This window comes from Saccopteryx leptura, chromosome 2 (assembly GCF_036850995.1).
Source record: "Saccopteryx leptura isolate mSacLep1 chromosome 2, mSacLep1_pri_phased_curated, whole genome shotgun sequence".
Taxonomy (NCBI): Eukaryota; Metazoa; Chordata; class Mammalia; order Chiroptera; family Emballonuridae; genus Saccopteryx; species Saccopteryx leptura.
In genome coordinates this window covers 4,161,715-4,182,466 of record NC_089504.1, presented here as the reverse complement: position 1 = coordinate 4,182,466, position 20,752 = coordinate 4,161,715, and the positions used below count along the sequence as shown (strand labels likewise).

At 53.5% G+C, this 20,752-nt stretch overlaps 1 protein-coding gene and 1 long non-coding RNA gene across 2 annotated transcripts in view; one reads left to right on the top strand and one right to left on the bottom strand.

Moving 5' to 3' along the window:
• Positions 1–20,752, top strand: part of CFAP77 (cilia and flagella associated protein 77) — a 129,195-nt gene that overhangs the window by 77,331 nt on the left and 31,112 nt on the right. The window lies entirely within an intron of this gene.
• On the bottom strand, positions 12,758–14,197 carry LOC136392887 (uncharacterized). The gene is made up of 3 exons (XR_010749005.1): positions 13,878–14,197; positions 12,885–13,774; positions 12,758–12,814 (listed from the first exon to the last, which is right to left on the bottom strand). It is a non-coding gene; the product is annotated as an uncharacterized lncRNA (long non-coding RNA).

Here is a 20,752-nt window from a genome sequence, read left to right as displayed (position 1 = left end):
ACTCAGCCTCTGAAATACCAGATGGGCTCCAAACCGGAACTGACCATCGTTCAATCATTTGCTTTCCAGTTAGCCAATTTGGTTCTCAATCCACCCCAGTGGGCTACAGATTGTCACTAAATCGGAAGGGTACACTTCAATCCACCAGCTACCGTGGCTAAAAGGAAATGGAGTCCAAAGCTCTTATCTGGGAAAGGGGGCCCATGGAGAGAGATCAACCCACAGAGATGTTTGTTTGGTCCAGGCAGTAATTTAAAAAAAGAAACTTTTTTTTTTTAAATGAGTTGTCACATTTTTTTTGAAAAGTCAGGAGATTTCATATGAACACTGGTATTTCCCAGTTCTCTTAAGACAGGGGTCCCTAAACTATGGGCCCGCGGGCCGCATGTGGCCCCCTGAGGCCATTTATCCGGCCCCCGCTGCACTTCTGGAAGGGGCACCTCTTTCATTGGTGGTCAGTGAGAGGAGCATAGTTCCCATTGAAATACTGGTCAGTTTGTTGATTTAAATTTACTTGTTCTTTATTTTAAATATTGTATTTGTTCCCATTTTGTTTTTTTATTTTAAAATAAGATATGTGCAGTGTGCATAGGGATTTGTTCATAGTTTTTTTTATAGTCCGGCCCTCCAACGGTCTGAGGGACAGTGAACTGGCCCCCTGTGTAGAAAGTTTGGGGACCCCTGTCTTAAGAAGTCAGAAGCTTGGGCACCTGGGTAGGCAAGCCTGCCTGGTGCCAGGGGCTGGCGCTGAGAGGCAGCGCCCCCTGTGGGCAGAATCCACAGGGCTCTTCTATCTGCCCCAGCCCCCACCCAGCCTGGCTCTCTCATTTTCACCCTCTGCCTGGTCTCACTGGGCACTGAGTTTGCAACCGCGGGGGTACTGCACACTGGTGGTCATGACCCCTCAGTTAACTGCTGCCTCTTTTTGTCCCCCGATTGTGGTAGGGGCCACCCCTAATGGAAGCTGCCGTGACTAGAGCCTGCACACAGCACGTGACGTACAGGTGACTTGAGCTTTTGCACACGTAATTGCTAATCCTCACCGCAGTCCTCTCAGGCAGGTGTGTCCAGGGCACAGGCCAGGACAGGGAGGGGACCGGCCCTTAATTGAGGCGGCACAGTGGCAGCCTGGGTCTGTACCCTCTCTGGCTGGCTGCTTTGAAGACCGCACCTCTAGCGTCAGGCAGCTGGGAAAAGCCCGTGCACTCTCAAACTACCGTGTCATTGTCAAATCACAGAATTCAAGTCAGGGGAGAATTTTAAATTTTCATTACCAGAGTGTAAGGCCATAACACAGATCTCAAAGCAGGCTGTGACCCAAGCTCTATAAACAGATATGTCCCGAGGCCAGAAATGTAGCTATTAAAGAGGCACTTAATTATTGATGCATTTTAATAAGTGTTTGCAAATGTTCACATGCCCTCGGCATATCTTGATTGTTACTGCTCCTAATTGGCCCAGCATTGTCCATTATGATGAGTCAGGGATAGCAGGGAGGGGATGGGCAGTGAGATCTGGGCAGCAGCTGGCATTCCTGGCAGATTCTGGACATCCAGGGCTCTACCATTACCCTGCCTGGAGCCTCATGCCACACGTAAGGCAAGGACGCTACGGAGAAGATCCATCACACACTCAATGAGCAAACAGCCCCTTACGTATCAGTGTCTGACATGAGCCAGATGGAAGGTGAGTAGACCCCCCTTTGAACTAATAATGGCAACTATGTATTACTATTACTGTTACACGTCAGACATTGAGCTGAGCGCCCAGATGTATCCTCTCCTTAAATAACTCTGAAAAGCTCATTGAGTGTGAGCTTGGAACTCTTATATTCCCATCTTACAGAAGAAGAGACAGAGGGTCAGAGTGGTAAAGTCTTTTATTTGCCCCCAGCTGCTCTGCCTTGGGAGGGGGATTGGTCTACCCTGAACACCTGTGATGGTGCCTGTGGCACTGATCTGCCTGCCTAACAAACACAAGGATGGAGGTGTCACAGGTAGAGATGTTACCAAAGTTCTTTTCTGCCCTTGAGGGGAGCTCAGACAGAATATCTCAACAGTGTGAAAGGCCAACCTATCTGGACTTTTCTGAAAGCTTTCAACTTAATCTGAACACGTCAAAAGAGCCTAATGAGCTTCCTTTCTGATATGTCACATCCCTTCACCGTCACCTTCAGTGGCTCCCTACTTCCTAATAAACACACACGACCTGACAGGCATCCAGAACTTCCACCACCCCGGATGCTCCAGACCGGCTTCTGCTCACCCCAGGACCCCAGTGCTGACCACAGTGCCTTTGCTGAAGAGGCCCTCGGTACATGTCTGCTGCAGGAATGCGTGGGCAAAGGAACGCCTGGGAACGTGAACCCGAAGCCAGCAGCCACGTGCAACTTCAGTGGGATACTCAGTTCACCCACCAATTAGTCCAGCCTAGACCCGTCCAATCCCAGAGCTGAGAGCGTTCAGACCACAGGAAAATAAGCAGCACAAGAACGGCAGGAAACGCTGCCAGCCCACCCCTCTGTCTGCGCTCCGTTCGCCCAGCTATCAGATGCATCGCAGCCTGACATTGACAAATGTGAAGGATGGAGCCAGTTCTACAGGCTGTTAAAAAAAAATGTTTGCTGCCTGACAGGTTTTTTGAATCTCTCTGCCAAGCTGATTTATTTTACAAATTTACAATGGGCCCATCCATCACTCTGGGTTATTTTGTTTCTCCCCAAGTCAACGGCCAAAATCCAAGCCACCCACCTAAACTCCTATAAAAATGATAACAATCCCCTTCCCAGGCAACTGTCCTAGGGATCCAGGACGGTTTTTGAATATGGGGAGACCAGCTCCCAATTTATTAGTGGCCTGAAACCCAGCTGAATGAAGCCAGGCTGACCACCAGGGGGCGCATGTGGACCTCACAAAGACCCCCCCCCCAACTCCTCTAAAATGCCCATCCAGCCAGCAACAAGCCTCCTGCTCTCCCCCCACCCCGCCCCGCCCCCAGTCTGCTTGTAGCACTGACAACAACTGGAGTGAAATAAGATGGTCCCTGACCCATGATGGTTGGATTTAGGCTTTTTCAACGTTACAATGGTACAGAAGCCATCCATGTTCAGTAGAAACTGCACTTTGAATGTTGAATTGTCATTTTTTTTTCTTGTGATACTGGGCAGGGTAAATGACCAGTCCTCTGCAGTGTAGGATTAACATGCATGTCCCTCTTAAGATCCTTTCAACTTCCAGTGGCTTTATCGAGACATGGCCCCATGGAAGTCGAGGAACAACATCTGTGCTTCTCTGCTCTGCACATCTCCACGGGACACCCAGGTCCTGGAGAGCAGGGACAATGTCAGTTTTGACCATGGCTATGTCGTCAGATTCTAGTAATAGCAGGCACTCAATAAGTACTTGTTGGGGAGGACTATGGCTCAGGACCTTTTAAGGCTTCAAGGCAGAGTTATTGAAAGTGAAGAGGCAGCCCCTTCATGACAGATAGGAGATGGTAACACCAGGAGTCCTGTGTCATTTAACAGACTCTGCTGTGTTCCCCTATAGTTGTTGTTATACATCGGCATTATGGTGAGGCTGCCTCAAAGAGTGCATGTGTCCTTTGGCCAAATTAATAGAGGTAGCGAGTCTAGAACAAGGGAGGTGACCTTCCTACTCTATTCTGCTGCTCAGGTCACACTTGTAGTATCAAGTCAAATAAAACTGTGGGACATTGTACCATTGGGAAGGACCATAGACAGGAGAGGAGGATGGTGGCTGAGATGGGTGAAGGGAGACCACTTTGTACAAAGAACATGACAAAAATAGAGGTTTTCCTAGCTGAGTGAGAAAAGAGGCAGACAGCCCTCAGCTCTCTGAGGCCCTGTTATGAGGACCACAGAGGGAATTTTTCTCAGTAGCTTTGAAGACAAGACAAGGACACGTGTGTGTGTGTGTGTGTGTGTGTGTGTGTGTGTGTGTGTGTGTGTGTTGGGGGGCAAACCTCATGGTTAACATTTGCAGAATCCTTGCTAAGCATCATCTCATTAAATACTCACAACTCTACCAAGTAGGGCATATTATCCCCATTTTATAGGTGGGAAAACAGAGGCTCAGAAAATCACTTGCTCAAGGCCACACGGCCCGTTGGTGACAGAGTCAGGATTTGAGCCACGTCTCCTTCCAGAGTGGCCATCCATACGCACAGGCTGGATGTGGCCAGGAGGCGGAGCCAGGCCCTGGGAGACGAGTCATTTCTCATCCCGAGCCCAGTGCGTGATTGTGTGGGTGTCCCCGGGTGTGGGGCGAGCCCTCAGCAGTGGGGTGGTATCAGTAATCAACAGCCACCCAGAGGAGCATGTGGCGGGAGCCTGGTTTCCCAGGGGGCGACCGGCCCCTCCAGGGACCCATGGGGAAACCGAGGCACGGCAGATTGTGCCACGGGGACTGGCGGAAACGTGGGGACACGGGCCCAGGCGGTTCACTCCAGGACCTTCCACAGGAGGTGGAGATGTGGGCTGGTACCCCAGGCCTTCACGTCAGTGCCGGACTGGGGCCCGGGGAAACCCACCACGCTGGGTCCAGCCGGGGCTGCCTCCTCCAAGCCGGCTGTTCCGTGGGCTGGATCTGGAGGGGGGCGTTACAGGAAGCCCGGGCAGGGACGTGCAGCTGGAGGAAGTGTGGTCTGAGGGCCCCATCCTCTCCCCCTTCCCTGCCCGGAAGCCCAGCCTGGCGGGGACCTCTCCCGTCGCCCCAAACTCCCGCTCGCGCCTGCCCCCATCGCTGCTTTGTTGCTGAGCCAGGAAGGAGACATTTTTCATGCTTTGCCTTTACCCCTCTCGCCTCTCCTGCGGCCCAGACAGAGATTTATTCCCGGCCCGAGGCTTACGGCGCTTGGAGCAGGGGGAGCGCAGGGAGGCGCTGATGGGCCCATAATGGAGAGGGCCGCGCTCCCCCGGGGCCTGTCCCGCCCGGACCCCACCATCCATCAGGAGCTGCGGGTGCCGGGGTCAGCGCTAACGAGGCCCAGCCGCTCCCCCTCGGGGCCTCCCCAGCCGCACCGCACAGGCCCCGCTCCTGCCTTTGAATCTCGGAGCTGGGCCGTGTTTGCCTGCGTCGTCGGTGGGCAGAGCGCCGGGAGTGGACTCAGCGCCCGGCCTGGCCGTCCCTCTCCTCGTCTCGGCTGTCCGACTCAGTCTGGACACAATGAGAGGGGCTGCTGGGGTGTGGCCGGTCTGCCCCTCCGGCGACACGGGGCCCAGAGGAGCCGGTCATGCTGGGAGCCAGCCAGACCCCTGCCACACCCGCTGAGCAGGGAGGAGACGTTCAGGCAGCGGGCGTGTCCCGCCCAGGACCAGTCCAGGTGGGGGCAGCCAGCCCCCTTCATGCCGGAACCCCCAGCGCCCTGTGCAGTTTTGATTTATAACAATGCCTGCTCCTGTTTCTTCCGTTCCTAGGGGTCATGTCATGGTGCTCCACCCACATCTTCTAACGGGCCCTCAGAACAGCCCTCAGGCAGCAGCGTTCTTACCCCCGTTTTACAGAGGGGGAGACTGAGGCCCACCCAGAGACACTGTCCACAATCACACAGCCACACTCCTGTGTGTTGACTGAGCACCAGCCTGTGCTGGGCATCGTGCCACAGGTCTGGGCACAGAGAGGAAATAAGGCACAAAATAAAACAGTCAGCACGTGGATAAAATGCCAGGGGGGCAGAGGAGGGCGGGAGAGAGGGCACAGAGGCACTTCCGCTTGCTCCTGCCTCCGCGGTGCCTGGGATGCAGCCAGTGCTCGAGAAGCACCTGTGGACCGGCTGCACCAGAAGCAGTGGGTAGCGCCATCCCCGGGGTTGGAAACGGCCGGTCCTCTAACGCCGAACACAGGAGACAGCCACGCCTTCCAGGGCTCTTAGTTCCTGGGGCCTCTGTGACAAAGGAACACGGACTCGGTGGCTTCAGAACAGAAATTTACTCCCTCATTCTGTGGACCCCAGAAGTCCAAATTCAAGGTGTCACAGGGCCGCACTCGGTCGGAAAGCTCTGGGCAGGATCCTTCCTGCCTGTTCCAGTTTCTGGTAGCTCCTGGCATACCTTGGCTTATGGCCACATCAGTCCAATCTCTGCTCTGGGGTCACACGGCCTCTCCTCCGTGTGTCTGTGTCCCCTCTTCTGTCTCTTGTCAGGACGCTTCTCTTTGGATTTAGAGCCCACCCAGAGACTCCAGGGCGACCGGGTCTCAAGACCCTTCCGTTAACAACACCTACAACGACTCCTTTTCCGAATAAGCCCACATTTCACCGGTTCTGGGGGTTAGTAAGAGGACGTGTCTTTTGGGGGAGCCACCCACCATTCACCCCACTACAACCATCAAAGCATCTTAACACAAAGTCAGAAAGTCCTGCACTTTAGAAATCTTTCAGTTTTGAGAAAAACTATCTTTAAAATTATTATTTTTTAATGGCTGCCCCAGGATCTTATTCCATGTTGCCTATTATATCTCTGTGGGGGAAAAATGTGTTGCATAATCAGCTGAGCTGCAATCAACCGAAAGAGGACGGCTATAAACACTCCCCGAGGGGCAGAAAGCCCCCGGCCCTTTCTTTTGTGCTTACGAGGAAACTCTCCAAAGGAAAGTTCAGAAGCTCTGTAACCAGCGCTCATGAACCCGCCACTCAGATTTAACGCATTACAGCCTGGCCACATCTGCTTCCAATCCTTTAAAAAAAAAAAAAAATTCTGGCCCTGGCCGGTTGGCTCAGTGGTAGAGCGTCGGCCTGGCGTGCAGGAGTCCCGGGTTTGATTCCCGGCCAGGGCACAGAGGAGAAGCGCCCATCTGCTTCTCCACCCCCCCCCCTTCCTCTCTGTCTCTCTCTTCCCCTCCCGCAGCCAAGGCTCCATTGGAGCAAAGATGGCCCGGGTGCTGGGGATGGCTCCTTGGCCTCTGCCCCAGGCGCAAGAGTGGCTCTGGTCGCAACAGAGCAACACCCCAGATGGGCAGAGCATCGCCCCCTAGTGGGCATGCCGGGTGGATCCCGGTCGGGCGCATGCGGGAGTCTGACTGCCTCCCCGTTTCCAACTTCAGAAAAATACAAAAAACCCCAAAAAACTCTTAAAGAGATAAAATATCACAAATACCGCTTGAAGCCTCATCTCCCCCTTTTCCCTGTTCTTGAGAGACCCTCCTGAGTTTGGACCGCGCATGCTGACCATCCAGGCTTTGACATGTTTGCTGTCCCGTCAGATGTCCTTACATAATGTGTGTTATTTCATGTAGCTTTGTACCACATAAATCCCTTTGCAGGGCGACTTGCTTTTTTGCTTTTTTTTTTAACTCCCCGTATTTGCGAATGTCAGCCTGGTCGGCCGCCGCACCGCCCACCGTGGGCGTCTGGGGTCCGCATCTCCCGTTGCTGGGTGTCCGGCCACTTCCCCTCTGCCCCCTGACCTTGCACCTGTGCGCGGGATCCCTCGGGGTCCACAGCCATGGCGGAGTTGCTGGGCTCGATGGGACCTCCTCGGCTTCTGCCAGACGCCCCGAGTCTTGTCCGGGCGCTCAGCGTCTCCCCGGCAGAGACGCCCGCTCTGCTGCTCACCTTTTCCCCAGCTGTCCGGACCCTCTGCACAGGAGATGGCCGAGTGGCCTGGAGCCCGCTGCATCCTCAGCCCAGTCCATTCAGCCCCGTCCGGCATTCCCCCTCCAGAGGGGTCCGGGCCCCAGCCTGCTGTGTGGGGAGGAGGTGGGGTACGCGAGAAGGGCCTCCAGGTTTGGGGCCCAGGCATTCTGGGGTGGGAGAGGCTTCCCAACAGCCACCGGGCTCTGCCCAGCCATGTCCCTTGCTCTCCGCTGGGAGCCTGTGGGGTGGGATGGGGTGGGGAACCTGCTAATTGAATTCACCCTTGTGAAAAATGTTAACAAATTGCAAATGACCTCTTAGACAAATTCAGAAGTCAGGAGTGTGCTGCTCACTAAGCCTCCCTCCTCTGTCATTAGCTTTTATGTTGGATCCACAAACAATTAAAAACTAACAGCGAGCCCAGAGGTCCTCTTCTCTAATTAGCTCTAAGAGTCCTGCCAGGGAGAGAGGCTTCCCCTCAATTACCACCCCTTCCTCCGGGCTGGCTAGGAAAGACAGGCCCTCGGGCCAAGGAGGGACAATTAGGGAAAGGCAGTGGGGGAATGAGGAGACTGAAGGGGCTGCCGCTGTCCCTTGGGGCCAGAGGTGGCCAGCCAGACGGAGGCGATGGGGCCGCCAGGTCGGAGGGCCCTCATGGGAAAGGGTCAGACCTGTAACCGGCTAAGGGTGCCGGGGACCCCCTGGGCCAGACTCTCCTCAGGGGTGGGGCTGGGCACCCTTGGCAGAATGCAGGTGCCTGGGCCCCAGTCCAGGCCGGTGACTCGGAACCGCCTGGGCAGCTGCACTGTTAATAGGTTCTCTGGGTGATCCTCATTCACCCTCAAGACTCGGGCTCTCGGGCCTAGGCGCGGTGAGGAGCGAGAGCGCTACTCACACAGCTTCGGATCCAGGCCGAGCCCCTGCCTCTTCCGGCTCCTGGTCAATGGGCCGCAGCCCAACTCCCGTGATCCCTGGGCCCTCTTGTTTTTTAAAAAAAATAATAATAAAATAAAAATAAGTATTATGGCTGCGCCGGTATAAATATGACTGTAATTCATATAATCCGCAATCCAGGCTCGGTTCTTGTTTCTCCTTCTGATTTGAAAATAAATAAATTAAAGCCTTTTCAGGGCTCCCTCAGAGTGTCCTGGGGGCCCAGGCACCACACCTCCTGGGCCTTGGCTTCTCCCTTCAGGCCCCGTGCCCCCGCCCCTCCTGCCTCCCTCTTTCTGGAGGGGCGCAGAGATGAAGGCAGCCAGAAGGTGAAGATGTCCACCCAGCGCCCTGCCGCTGCCGTCTGACTGCCGGGACGGGGAGCACCCCACCTCGTCTCCCTGGGCTCCGCTCCTCCGTCTGTAAGGGGGTCAACACTACCGCCTACGTCAGAATACACGTGTGAGCTCGTCGGCAAGGATCCTCTGAGCTCTTGGGAAGAAACAGAGACACCAAGTATTTTGTGTGTGTGATTTAAGAGGCATGGAGCTGGGACTACAATCTCACATGCCTGCAGGGGACCAGGCAGGTTACAGGGCAAAGCCAGCCCTGTGTGAGGCGATAGGGAGGGGTGGGGGACTGTGTCAAACTTGAGCACCTGCCTGGTAAGGGGGCAGCTCCAGCCAGCTGCTGCCCTGTGAGAATGTGGGCCCAGTGTTCACCAGATACTCTAGTGCCTCGTGGAGGAAAGCCAGACATTTGAACTTTTCTGTGCCTTCTGTTCAAACAAAGCAAACAGACGAACAGAACACATTGGTAACACGAGTTTTTAAAAAGGCTACAGGCCGAACGAAGCAACTGTGTGGACCAGCGATGCCCTAGACTCTTCTATGGCAACCATGTCAGTGCACGGGGCCCGAGTACGTCAGTCCATCCTGCTAACTCTTCGTCAGCAGTTCAATGTCCACGTGAATGTCCACGAGTTTTTATCAGTATAACGGGGGATGTCACAGTAACAGCGCCCACCCAGCAGGGTTCCTGCAAGGAAGACATGAATGGGTCTCAGCACCTGTGCGCAGCGGGAGGGTGGTGGGCGTGGTTAAGCAGGAGTGGGGGGATGCTGTGGTGACGAACTGCTTCGTGTCCCGTCGGTGGTGTCAGTGGGTACGCGAGCGACACCTGTGATGAGATGAGAGATGGCGTCGGAATAAACACACATGAACGAGTTTAAGTTTGTAGACATCCGACTGGGCCGGTGGATGTGCCAATGTCAGCGTCCGGGATACGACTTGTCCCTCAGCTTCACGAGATGGCACCGTGGGTCGGAGGCCACGGCCCCTCTGCTTTATTCCTCATAACTGCGTGCGAAATCCGCAACGATCTCAAGTAAAACTTCAGTGTGGAAAAAAAGGGGGAAATGAAAAGAGATGCAGCGGTTGTGGTGCCGTGTGGGCAGCATCTGCCTGTGCAACAAGCAAAGGGCTCAGTACACGGTGGGCGCAGCCACTGGGCACCCGGACAGGCGAGCACATTCCGGAAGCCTCAGGTCGGGCGCAGAGGGGAGGCAGGCCCCGCCCTGACGGGCACCTCGGGGAGCCGGCTGGAGACACAGGGGCAGCCTCCCCAGGCCCCCCACCTGGCAAAGGAACCCCTCCAGAGGACGGAAGAGAGCTACGGCCTCTTTAGATGGCACCCCTTTGGGTTCAGTTTTGATTTCAAACCATGGAGAGAAGCCCAGCCCTCCAGTCTCCTCCAAACCCAGACCCTCCACGGTCCACGGTCCACGGTGTGCTCTGAATGTCGTGCCGGCCGAGGAGACGCACGCCTGCCCCGGGAAGTGCTGTCCACTCCGTCAGCCCCGGGGGCTGTGCCGGTGCCCGCGCCTCTCCCGCCCCCTCAGACCACTGGCGTAGTCGAGATGGGTTTTAATTTTATTTTAACAAAATAGCTGTCTCCACCGGAGGACGCATCAAGCGTCAAATAAGGACCCGTCTGGAGCGGAATCACGTTGAACAGACCTCTGTGCTGTCATTGATTTTCCGGGAAGAAAAAAATTGCCTCTGGCTACTAAACCGAATTAGTAGTCACTGATGACCAATTATTTTAGCCCGCTGTGAACGGGGAGCCGTACTAAAATCCGGTTTGTCAGACCCAAGGCTGCCTTCTCAAACACCTTTCAACAAATGTGTACCTAACGTCCCTCAGAAGGTTCCTGCAGCCTCCTCTCCTCCTCCAAGTTCTCCGGCTCCGCAAAGTTTTAATGAGCAGCGAAGATGAAGACCGCCTGCCATGAAAGGGGCCCTCTAATCCACAGAGCGCGGCGGAGAGGCCCCGCGCCGGCTGTCAGCCCGCATCCCCTCCCGCGCGCGCGCGGTGTCAGCCTAATGTTTGCAAATGATCATTTCCATTTCCCCGCGCCCGCCGTCCCCGGATCAACCCCGGGTCCGGGGGTATCAATCGCCAGGCAGCAAGATGGATTTGATGGAACTAATTTGGAGTTTCTTGCAGGCCGACCTAAGTCGTGGCTGGTTTCACCTCATTGTATTCCCCCTTGTCCCCGCTCTTCTGAGGCCGAGTTTTGACACGGTTTTGTTGTTAGTGGGAATGTCAGGCTGCTGAGGAACTTTTCCAAGAGGTTCCTGCCAAGTTATCAGCAAATGATTTGTCGAAGCCCTCGCGGCCGCAGAAGCCCTCGGCGCCTTTCAGGGAGGGGGGGGCTGCTCAGAAACAGGAAACCTTAAGCGTGAGAGTCTGAGACCCGCCCCGCCCCAGGATGGGACCCCCCCCCCCCCCGCAGGGGGTTGGGACGAGACGGAGTCGGAGAGGTCCAGAGAAGCAAACTATAGAAAAGGACAAGGTGACTGCAGCCGGGCACAGAGCGGGACCAGCAGCCGGGCCACCTGGACAAAGAGGAAAGGACCACTCAGACCCGCCTGGGGGGGGGGTCCTGACCCCCAGCCAACGGGAGCCAGGGGAACCTGGGTTTGGGGCCTTGGTTCTGCCCCTTGGCTGCTCCAAGTCCGTGAGCCAACCTCGGGCGAGTTGCTTGATTTCGCTGGGCCTCAGTTTCCCCATCTGAAAGCAGGAATGTTCGTCCTCACTTTCAGAGTTATAAAGAGTCACTGAGAGGCCCTGGCCAATTGGCTCAGTGGTAGAGCGTCGGCCCGGTGTGTGGAAGTCCTGGGTTCGATTCCCAGTCAGGGCACACAGGAGAAGCGCCCATCTGCTTCTCCACCCCTCCCCCTCTCCTTCCTCTCTGTCTCTCTCTTCCCCTCCCGCAGCCAAGGCTCCATTGGAGCAAAGTTGGCCCGGGCGCTGAGGATGGCTCCATGGCCTCTGCCTCAGGCACTAGAATGGCTCCGGTTGCAACAGAGCAACACCCCAGATGGGCAGAGCATCGCCCCCTGGTGGGCATGCCAGGTGGATCCCGGTCGGGCGCATGCGGGAGTCTCTCTACCTCCCCGCTTCTCACTTCAGAAAAATACACACACACACACAAAGAAAATGTCACTGAGAATGTAGGTGAAGTGCTGAACATGGGCCTCAGTATAGTAAGGGCTCATTAAAATGGGGGGGGGGCATTTTTGAATCCCTGCTCTTCTCCAACGCCCATCAGGCCGGCCTAGGGCTGGGAGGCATGGCGCTAGCCTGGCCTGGCTCCCAGTCTAGAGACCCCCTGCTTCACTTCCCCTCCCGGTCCTCTTCTGCTCATCCCCAGAGACCCGTCCAAAGACTATCCTCATCCCACGCCCTTGCTCAATGAGCCGTTCTCTCCTCAGCTCCAGCCGGCACTCGGCCTTCGGTAAGGTGGTGGGGCAGGGCTGCAGGGTGGATAAGCCCACAGGCTTCCACTGAAAAGGCAACACGTCACTCACTGGGCATGTGGTCTTGGCCGAGACCCTGAGCTTCTCTGGGCCTCAGATTTCTCATCTGTGAAATGGGGACATTAAGCTCTGTCTCTAGAGCTGTTGTCCTAAGACTGGAGGAAGCAGGTGTTACATCCTGGCGAGATAGGCCACAGTAGACACAAAGTGAATTTTATAAGTTTTATTGCAGACCTGCACAGGGACTGCAGGCAACCCATGCAAGGGAGCACTGCAGCCCCCCAAACCTGTGCAGGGACTGCAGGCAACCCACACAAGGGAGCACTGCAGCCCCCCAAACCTGCGCAGGGACTGCAGCCCCCCAAACCTGCGCAGCCAACAAACTGTGCAGGGACTGCAGCCCCCCAAACCTGCACAGGGACTGCAGCCCCCCAAACCTGCACAGGGACTGCAGCCCCCCAAACCTGCCCAGCCAACAAACTGTGCAGGGACTGCAGCCCCCCAAACCTGCACAGGGACTGCAGCCCCCCAAACCTGCACAGGGACTGCAGCCCCGAGCTTCTAAAATGGCTCCTTTTTATAGGGTGGCTGTCTAGGATGAGCAAGCATCATACAGAAGCTGATGTGGCTGTTAGTCATTGGCTAGGGAGGTCGTGCGCAGTTACAGGGGGGGTATTACTCAGTGGAGAATTTCAAACATAAACTTCTGATAAGGGTCTCTGACTCAATGCAGGATGTTGCTGAACTCTTTGTTCTCAGTGTCACAGGGACCTTGTACACTCTTGGCAGCCCCAGCATGTCAGTACTCCTTGAATCTAACATTCCCCCATCTCTTTTGGGCATAAATCAAATCCTTGATTCTTCATCAGTGGGGAGAATGGTATAAGGCTGGGGCTCATGAGAATTTTCTACTTTAGCTGTAGCTATAAGCTAATTAGGTCAGGGGTCCTCCCTAGTATGTGCTGGCATGCTGATAGTGTGCCCTTAGTACTACAAGCTTTACGGACTAATTTCTTTCTGCCTTGCATTTTTCTTCTCTGTACTAACTTCTTACAACTTGCACAAACCTTCTGCAACTTACACAAACCTTCTGCAACTTACATAAACCTTCAACTTTTATGCACTTTCTTATCCAGGAATAACTGGCCTTCATAACAACTTGCTTTTTCCTTTCCTTTTCAAAAGTACCTCTACACCTTATACTTTCTATTATCAAAACCATACAATTCCTTTCTAATTTATCAGAATTCTTAATTCCTAAAAACCTTAACCTTCAGCAAAGACTAAGTTAGTACTAAGTAATCCTCTTTTAAAGATTGCTTTTTGGAGGTGTCCTTTTCATAAGTAGCCTATTGGACACATGACCAATATTCACAGATTATTCTATAGTGGTAGCTATGAGCACATACATAACTTTCATTTACCTTGTAGCTTCTCTCTCAGCCAAGGGACCTACACCCCCTTTCTGTATGACTCATAGCAGTACATGCATCAAACCTTAAGATGACTTACTTGGCTTTCCTTTACCTTAGTTTCCCTCCCTCCCCAAAGTCTCCATACGTGGACTAGTTAACTTCTGGTTTGTGGCTGAAGCAGGGCATGCTGTCCTTCTCAGGGTCAGCTTACAAGGGTTGGCAGGGTCAGTCTTCGCTGTCCACAAAGGTGTCTCTGCTGGGACTGCAAGCTTCAGCCGGCTGCGGTGGACCCAGGCGGATATGCCTTTTACCTTGGCAGTAGTGGGAGTTGTCAGGATCATGGTGTCTGGACCCGTCTATGTGGGAGTCAGTCCTTGGGTGGTGTACTGCTAGAAGTGCCTCTTGGACAGTCTTTGAACAGTTTGCTGAGTAACCTATAAAACCTGCAAGTACTTAGGGAAAGGGTGTTACATTTCCACACTTTGCAGTTAGAGTTTAAGTCTTAGTGACTACTGCTTTTAGCTGGAATTAGCAGCAGGTCCCAGCCTATAATAGGCATGGGGCATTGAGATAAGAGAAATAAAGGAGACACTAAACATAAATAAAGCAATAAAATCAGACTGTCAATACCCACAGTAGAGATCTTTGAGGGATAAATAAAACTTAAATATTCAAGCAAGGACTTTAGATGGCCCTTGTGTTATTAGCTTATCTGCTACTTGGAAGAAATACCTTAGGCTCCTGAACATGTCCTTAGGCCTTCAGTGGCAATTCCCAGCACGCTGGGCAAGGTCAGGTCACAGGTAGCTGGAGCAGGGCTAGAAGACACTGAACACAGGCAGGAAGCCTGAGCCGTGACAATTATCGTTACCATTGCTACACGTCCTGTGACCCTGGAGTTCAGAGAGCAAGGGTCCGGGAAGGTCTGGGGTCCTGCTTGAGGAGTGGTCAACCCCTGGGTTGGCCTCTCTCTGCAGCTGACTTGCTGGCTCTCCTCTTCAGTCTTTGCAGAAATCATGTTCCTTCTCTTGGCTGCAGACACTGCCGCCCGAGGTCTGAGAGTCCAGGCTTTGCTACTGGAGTGTGCTGTGTGACCCTGGCCAGCCGTCTGACCTCTCTGGGCTTCCACTTCCCCACCCGCCTTTCCCACCTCATTTAGTGAGGATAAATAATTAAGACCTTCTGTGTGACCCCCCCTGCAGCTCCTCCAAACAAAGCTCCAGAGAACAGCTACATCCATGACCGCAGGCTTTCCGCCCGCGGCAAAAATCGTTCATTTTGGGGTGGGGAAAAATGCCCTTCTTTATTATAAAGAACTACATTTACCTTTTTTTTAAAAATTGAACATGCCTGACCAGTGGTTGCACAGTGGTTAAAGCGTTCACCTGGAATGCTGAGGTCGCAGGTTCAAAACCCTGGGCTTGCCCGGTCAAGGCACTTGCAAGAGGCAGCTATGAATTGATGCTTCCTGCCTTTCTCTTTCTCTCTCTAAAACCAATCAATAAAAAAAAAAAATCTTTGAAAAAAATTGAACACGATTAAGGTAGCAGCAAAAAATAGTTGTAGAAGAAAACAAACCAAAAAATGGTTCCTAAAGATTCATCCAGAAGAGTCGAGGGCACGGGCAGCTCCCCTCTCCCCATGTGGACTGGGCACCCCGGCTCCAGCCCCGCAGGCCGCCCTCTCAGCTGCTGGTGGAGAGAAGGGAGATTCTGTCCGGTGTTCCAGGGCCTGTGCACGGTGGGGTGGGGTGGGGGTGGGCTTGTGTCCTGACGCTGAGTCAGGGACCCGGCTCTGTCAGCCCATCACTGGCTGTGTGGCCCCCGCCGAGTCACAGGACTTTTCAGATTTGGGTCTTTCTTTTTACTTTCTTTCTTTCCTTCTTTTCTTCTTTCCTTCTTTCCTTTCCTTCTCCCCTCCTTCCCTCCCTTTCTTCCTCCCTCCCTCCCTCCCTTTCTTTCTCCCTCCCTCCTTCCCTTCCTTCCTTCCTCCTTCCCTCCTTCCTTCCCTCTTCTTGGCAGCTATGTACTTCTTTCCTAATGAAGACACGCCACCGCTTGCATGAATGTGACCATTGTGGTGACTGGGTGGGAGCTGCAGGGAACTCGAGGACATCTGTGTCCTTGTCCTGTTTCCCACCTGCGCTGGGGGCCAACTTACTCCCAGTCCTTTCCCCCATGAAGTCTCAGGCGTCCACGCCATTTCTGGTCACTTCCAATCGCAAGAGACCGTTTCGGCACAGTGGTGAGTATGTCCAGTCTAGTGCCAAAACTTCCAGCTTCATCGGGAGAAAAAGCTTCCTCCTCAGCGGGAAGAGGCGGGAGTGAGCTGTTTGTTCTCTGTCGCCTCCACCTGCCCCTGTCCTCAGCCCCAGGGTAGGCAGGGGATACAATAAGGCGGCCTTCGGTTGGCAGTACCTTGCCTGACTTGACTGGCAGTATTCACTGAGTATCCTTTCATTTGCTCTTGTACGTGAGAATGACTCTCCTTGTCCTGGATTGGGGGTCACCAGTGATTTGTGAAGCCCTTCAATAAAAAGTTCTAGAAATCCCTGGAATACGGTCCACAACCAGGTCGGGAGAGCCCATGTGCGGACGGCCCCGGGCCCGGTCCCCATGGCTCTGTTCACATTCTCTGTGTCTGCTTCAGTCAGCTTTGATCTTGCATATTTTCTTAGACAAACCACCCACTTCGTTTTGCTTTTCACATTTATTAGCATGAAGTTATACATTATATTCTCTTATAATTACAAAACGTCTTACCCGCACTCGTGGGCAGCCTCGGGGTCTAATGAAGGCGAATTTAGTCATAAAACTGAACACTTAATTAGAATGAGAAAAGAATCAGAAAAAAATAAAATTTCAAGTAAGCTGCTGACAAATACCACAAACCACAAAATCCAGAAGAATAACACTTAAAAAAAATAGGCCTGACCTGTGGTGGTGCAGTGGCTAAAGTGTCGACCTGGAACGCTGAGGTCACCAGTTCAAAACCCTGGGCTTGCCTGGTCAAGGCACGTATGGGAGTTGATGCTTCCTGCTCCTCCCCCCTTCTCTCTCTTTCTCTCTCGCCCATAAAATGAATAAGTCTTCAAAAAAAAAAAAATACCCTTATGTTCATTTTCCCCTGCATTTATTTTTTTGCTCCATACTCTTTGATGACCTCTTTGTATGACAATAATTTTGTAAATTTTTCCTATAAGTAGAAAGCTATTTCAGTCTCCTCAAGCATGCTTAATTGCATTTAAAAATATTTCACTTTGAAATAATTGTAGATCCACAGGAAATGATAAAAGCAGGAGGGAGAGACCCTGTTGACTCCTGGCCGGCTTCCCTTGATGTTACAGAACTGCCACATCACAGCTGAGAAACCGACCTGGGAGCGGCTCCGGGCGCCAGGCCCACCTGCTTACCTGCACGCAGGCGCGCGGGTTTAGTCCTATGCGCTTTATCACAGGTGTAGCCCAGTCGAGACACGGAACTGTTCCATCACCTCAGAAGTCTCCCGCACCGCCCTGTCGTGACCCCTCTCCCACCGCTTGCCTGGTCCCGGGAAGTCCCAAGAATCACACGTGTGTAACCTTTGAGACGGGCCTTTCTCCCTCGGCCGAACAGCCTTGAGCTCTCCTCACGCGTGTGTATCGACAGTTCATCTCTTCCTCCTGTGGAGTGTTCCGCCGCCCGGATGAGCTTCGGTCTGTTTAGCCCCTCGCCCGCTGAGGGACATGTTGGCGGTTCCCGCTTTGGGGCTGTGACACGAGCATTTGTGTTTAGGTTTTTTTATGTGGATGTGATTCCCGTTTCTCTGGAAGAGATGCCCAGGACTGCAGTTACGGGGCCCTTATGGTAAACACAGGTTTTGTGGTTTTTTTTGAAGAAACTGCCACCATGCTCCACGGTGGCTGCACCATTGCACATCCCTGCCGGCAGTGAGCATGCGAGAGCTTCCATTTCTCAGCGTCCTCGCCAGAGTGTGGTACCGTCAGGACTTCTTAGTTCAGCCGCACGGACAGCTGTGCTGTGTGATGTCATTGGGGTCTTTTTTTTTTTTTTTTTTTTTTTCTGAAGTGAGAAGTGGGAGGCAGAGAGACAGACTCCCACATGTGCCCGACCAAGATCCACCCGGCACACCCACCAGGGGGCAATGCTCTGCCCATCTGGGGCGTTGCTCTGTTGCAACCAGAGCCATTCTAGCGCCTGAGGCAGAGGCCATGGAGCCATCCTCAGTGCCCGGGCCAACTTTGCTCCAATGGAGCCTTGCTGCAGGAGGGGAAGAGAGAGACAGAGAGGAAGGAGAGAGGGAGGGGTGGAGAAGCAGATGGGCGCTTCTCCTGTGTGCCCTGGCTGGGAATCGAACCCGGGACTTCCACATGCTAGGCCCATGCTCTACCACTGAGCTAGCCGGCCAGGGTCTGTCATCAAGGTCTTAATTTGCGTCTCTCTCACGGCTAGGGATGTGGACAGTTTTTTCGGGACTTCGTTGCTAACCATATATCCTCTTAGGTAAAACGTCTCTTCTTCTCTTTGTGTCTTTCGCTCATTTTCTAACTGGGTTGTTTTTTTCTGTCGAGTTTTGAGAGTTCTTTACACATTCTCCATAGGGGTCCTTCCCAGATGTGTGGTTTGCTAGTATTTTCTCCCAGGCCATGGTTAGTCATTTCGCCTTAAGACAATCTTTCACAGGGCAAAAATTGTTAATTTTGAGAAAGTCCAGTTGAACTATTTTTTCTTCCTCTTGTGGATGATGCTTTTGGTGTGAAGTCTAAGAACTTGTCACCTAGCCAGCCCACTCCTAAGACCCACAGATTTTCTCCTTCGTTTTCTTGAAAAGTTTCTTAGTTTTCCATTCTACATGTAAGTCTATGTTGTGTTCTCCGTTAATTGTTGTACAAGGAGTGAGACTTATGTCAAGAGTTGTTGTTCGCTTGTGTTTGTGGAGCCCAACTGTTCCAGCACCACTTATTGAAAAGACTGTCCTTCCTCCACCGAACCACATGGCCATCAATTAACCTCCTTTTGCTGACCATAGCTCAAACCCTGCCTAACTAGTCCTACCTTGGCTTATGAACGTCTGTCTCCTAGAATGTTGCCTCATTTTCCTCTCTCTCTAGTTCAGCTTAATCCAAGAAATGGGAGACCATCAGGGGCATTTTAAGGAGGGGGGGGGATGTAATTCGATCTACATCCTTAGTTCCCCAGGACAGACAACCTCCCCACCTTTTATCCAAGTTAATGAGCTGGAGCAAGTTTTCCTCCAGCTGGCCAGGGCTGAGGTTTGCTGAGTCACAAGATTTGTCCAAGCCACTGTCCGGCTCCGAGCTCCTCCAAGCCTCTTCCAGGTAATAAGAACCGCTGGCCTGGCCAGAGCAGGACACTCAGTCGGTGACCGCGGCTACAGGAGGACTGTGACAGTGGGTTTGCGGGGATGTATGCTGGTGGGGGCGGGGGGCTGCTGGTTAGAGATCTCCTGTGCTACAAAGGCCTCTTGGGGTAGATATCGCCAGATGACCCATCCAGTGTCATCAGAAAGCAGGGCTATAAATTAGGCTGCTCAGAAGCATGGGGTGTGTGTGTAATAATTAAGTAATAAAAGTTGCCACAGGGGTAAAGGAACAGGGAGACAAGAGCCCCTCGGAACACAAGTGGCATTTCGAAGCTGCTAACCCTTTATTCAAATGGAGTCCTGGGCCAGCCAGCCCCTGAAAGGGCTGCATGGTAAAACTTCCCAATTTTTAAGTGTTGGACAATGACGTCAGCGTCTTTGAAGACCACCGAGTAAAGCCTGAGGCTCGAGGTGTGTGGTCCCAGGTCCCAGCTGTGTGGTCTCAGGGGTCGCAGCTCTTCTCAACGCCCCTGGTTCCTCGTTCCCTGCTTGTGACAGAGGGTCACCAGGGTCTGGGCAGAGGCTCTCAGCCCTTCCTGCTGTGCACGCACCTCTGGAAGTGTGACCAGGGCCATGGTCCCTCCCCCTGCAGACAAAATGCCTGTACACACCTGCTCAGACGGTCAGAAATGCTGTCTGCCCGGGCGTCAGGGGCGTCAGGGGGCTACGGATACCGGGGCTGGAGGACCTCTGAGGCCTCAGTGTGGGTCCCGCGTCGGGCCCCTCCCAACCCAACCCACTGACCCGGAACGTGCCTCTCACGAGATTCCCCAGTGGCCGGTGCACAGAGGAGGGCGGGCACACGCTGCTCCATGATCTCCGGGCGGGGGGCCCGCCCTGAGTGGCAGCCACTCATTTCCTGGGGCTGCCGTAACAAAGTGCCACAAGTTTGGTGACTTAAAACACAAGACTTATTCCCTCCCAGTTCTGGAGCCCGGCGCTTGAAATCCAGGGGTCGGCAGGGCCGCGATCCCTCCGGAGGCTCCACGGGAGAATCTTTGTCTTTTCCTGTCCAGCTTTGGGGTCCAGATGCGCCTCCCACCTGACGGCATGGCCCCGCCCCTGCCCCGCCCCCCCACCGCCTCTCCTCCTCGTCTCTCCGTCCATCTCTCTGTCTCTTACCTGGGCTCTGCCATTGGGTATAGGGCTCACCTTAAAAACATTTACGTAATTACTTACCCCACCCTGGGATCCTTAACTTGATTCTATCTGCAAAAGCCCCTTTTTTCCAAATACAAGTCATAGATCACCTTCTATCTGTCCCTTCCACGCAGTGTCTGCGTGTGACCTGCAGTGATGTTAAGATGGATCATCGGAGTAAATTTTAGGTTATGTATATTTTTACCACAATAAACAAAAAAAATTCAACAGTTCCAATGCTATAGAAATGTTCACCCGAAACCTATGTGCTCTTACTGATGGCACCCCTTTAAATTTAGCATCTAAATTTTAAAAAAAGTAAAAGAAAAACAATTGATCATGTGGTCCAGCTGCTGCAGCCCACCACCCACGTGATCGTTTCAGCGGCCCTGGGCAACGACCACCCACACCGGGTATTTCAAGGGGACCTGCGGGGGGGGGGGGGGGGGGGGGGGGGGGCGGGGC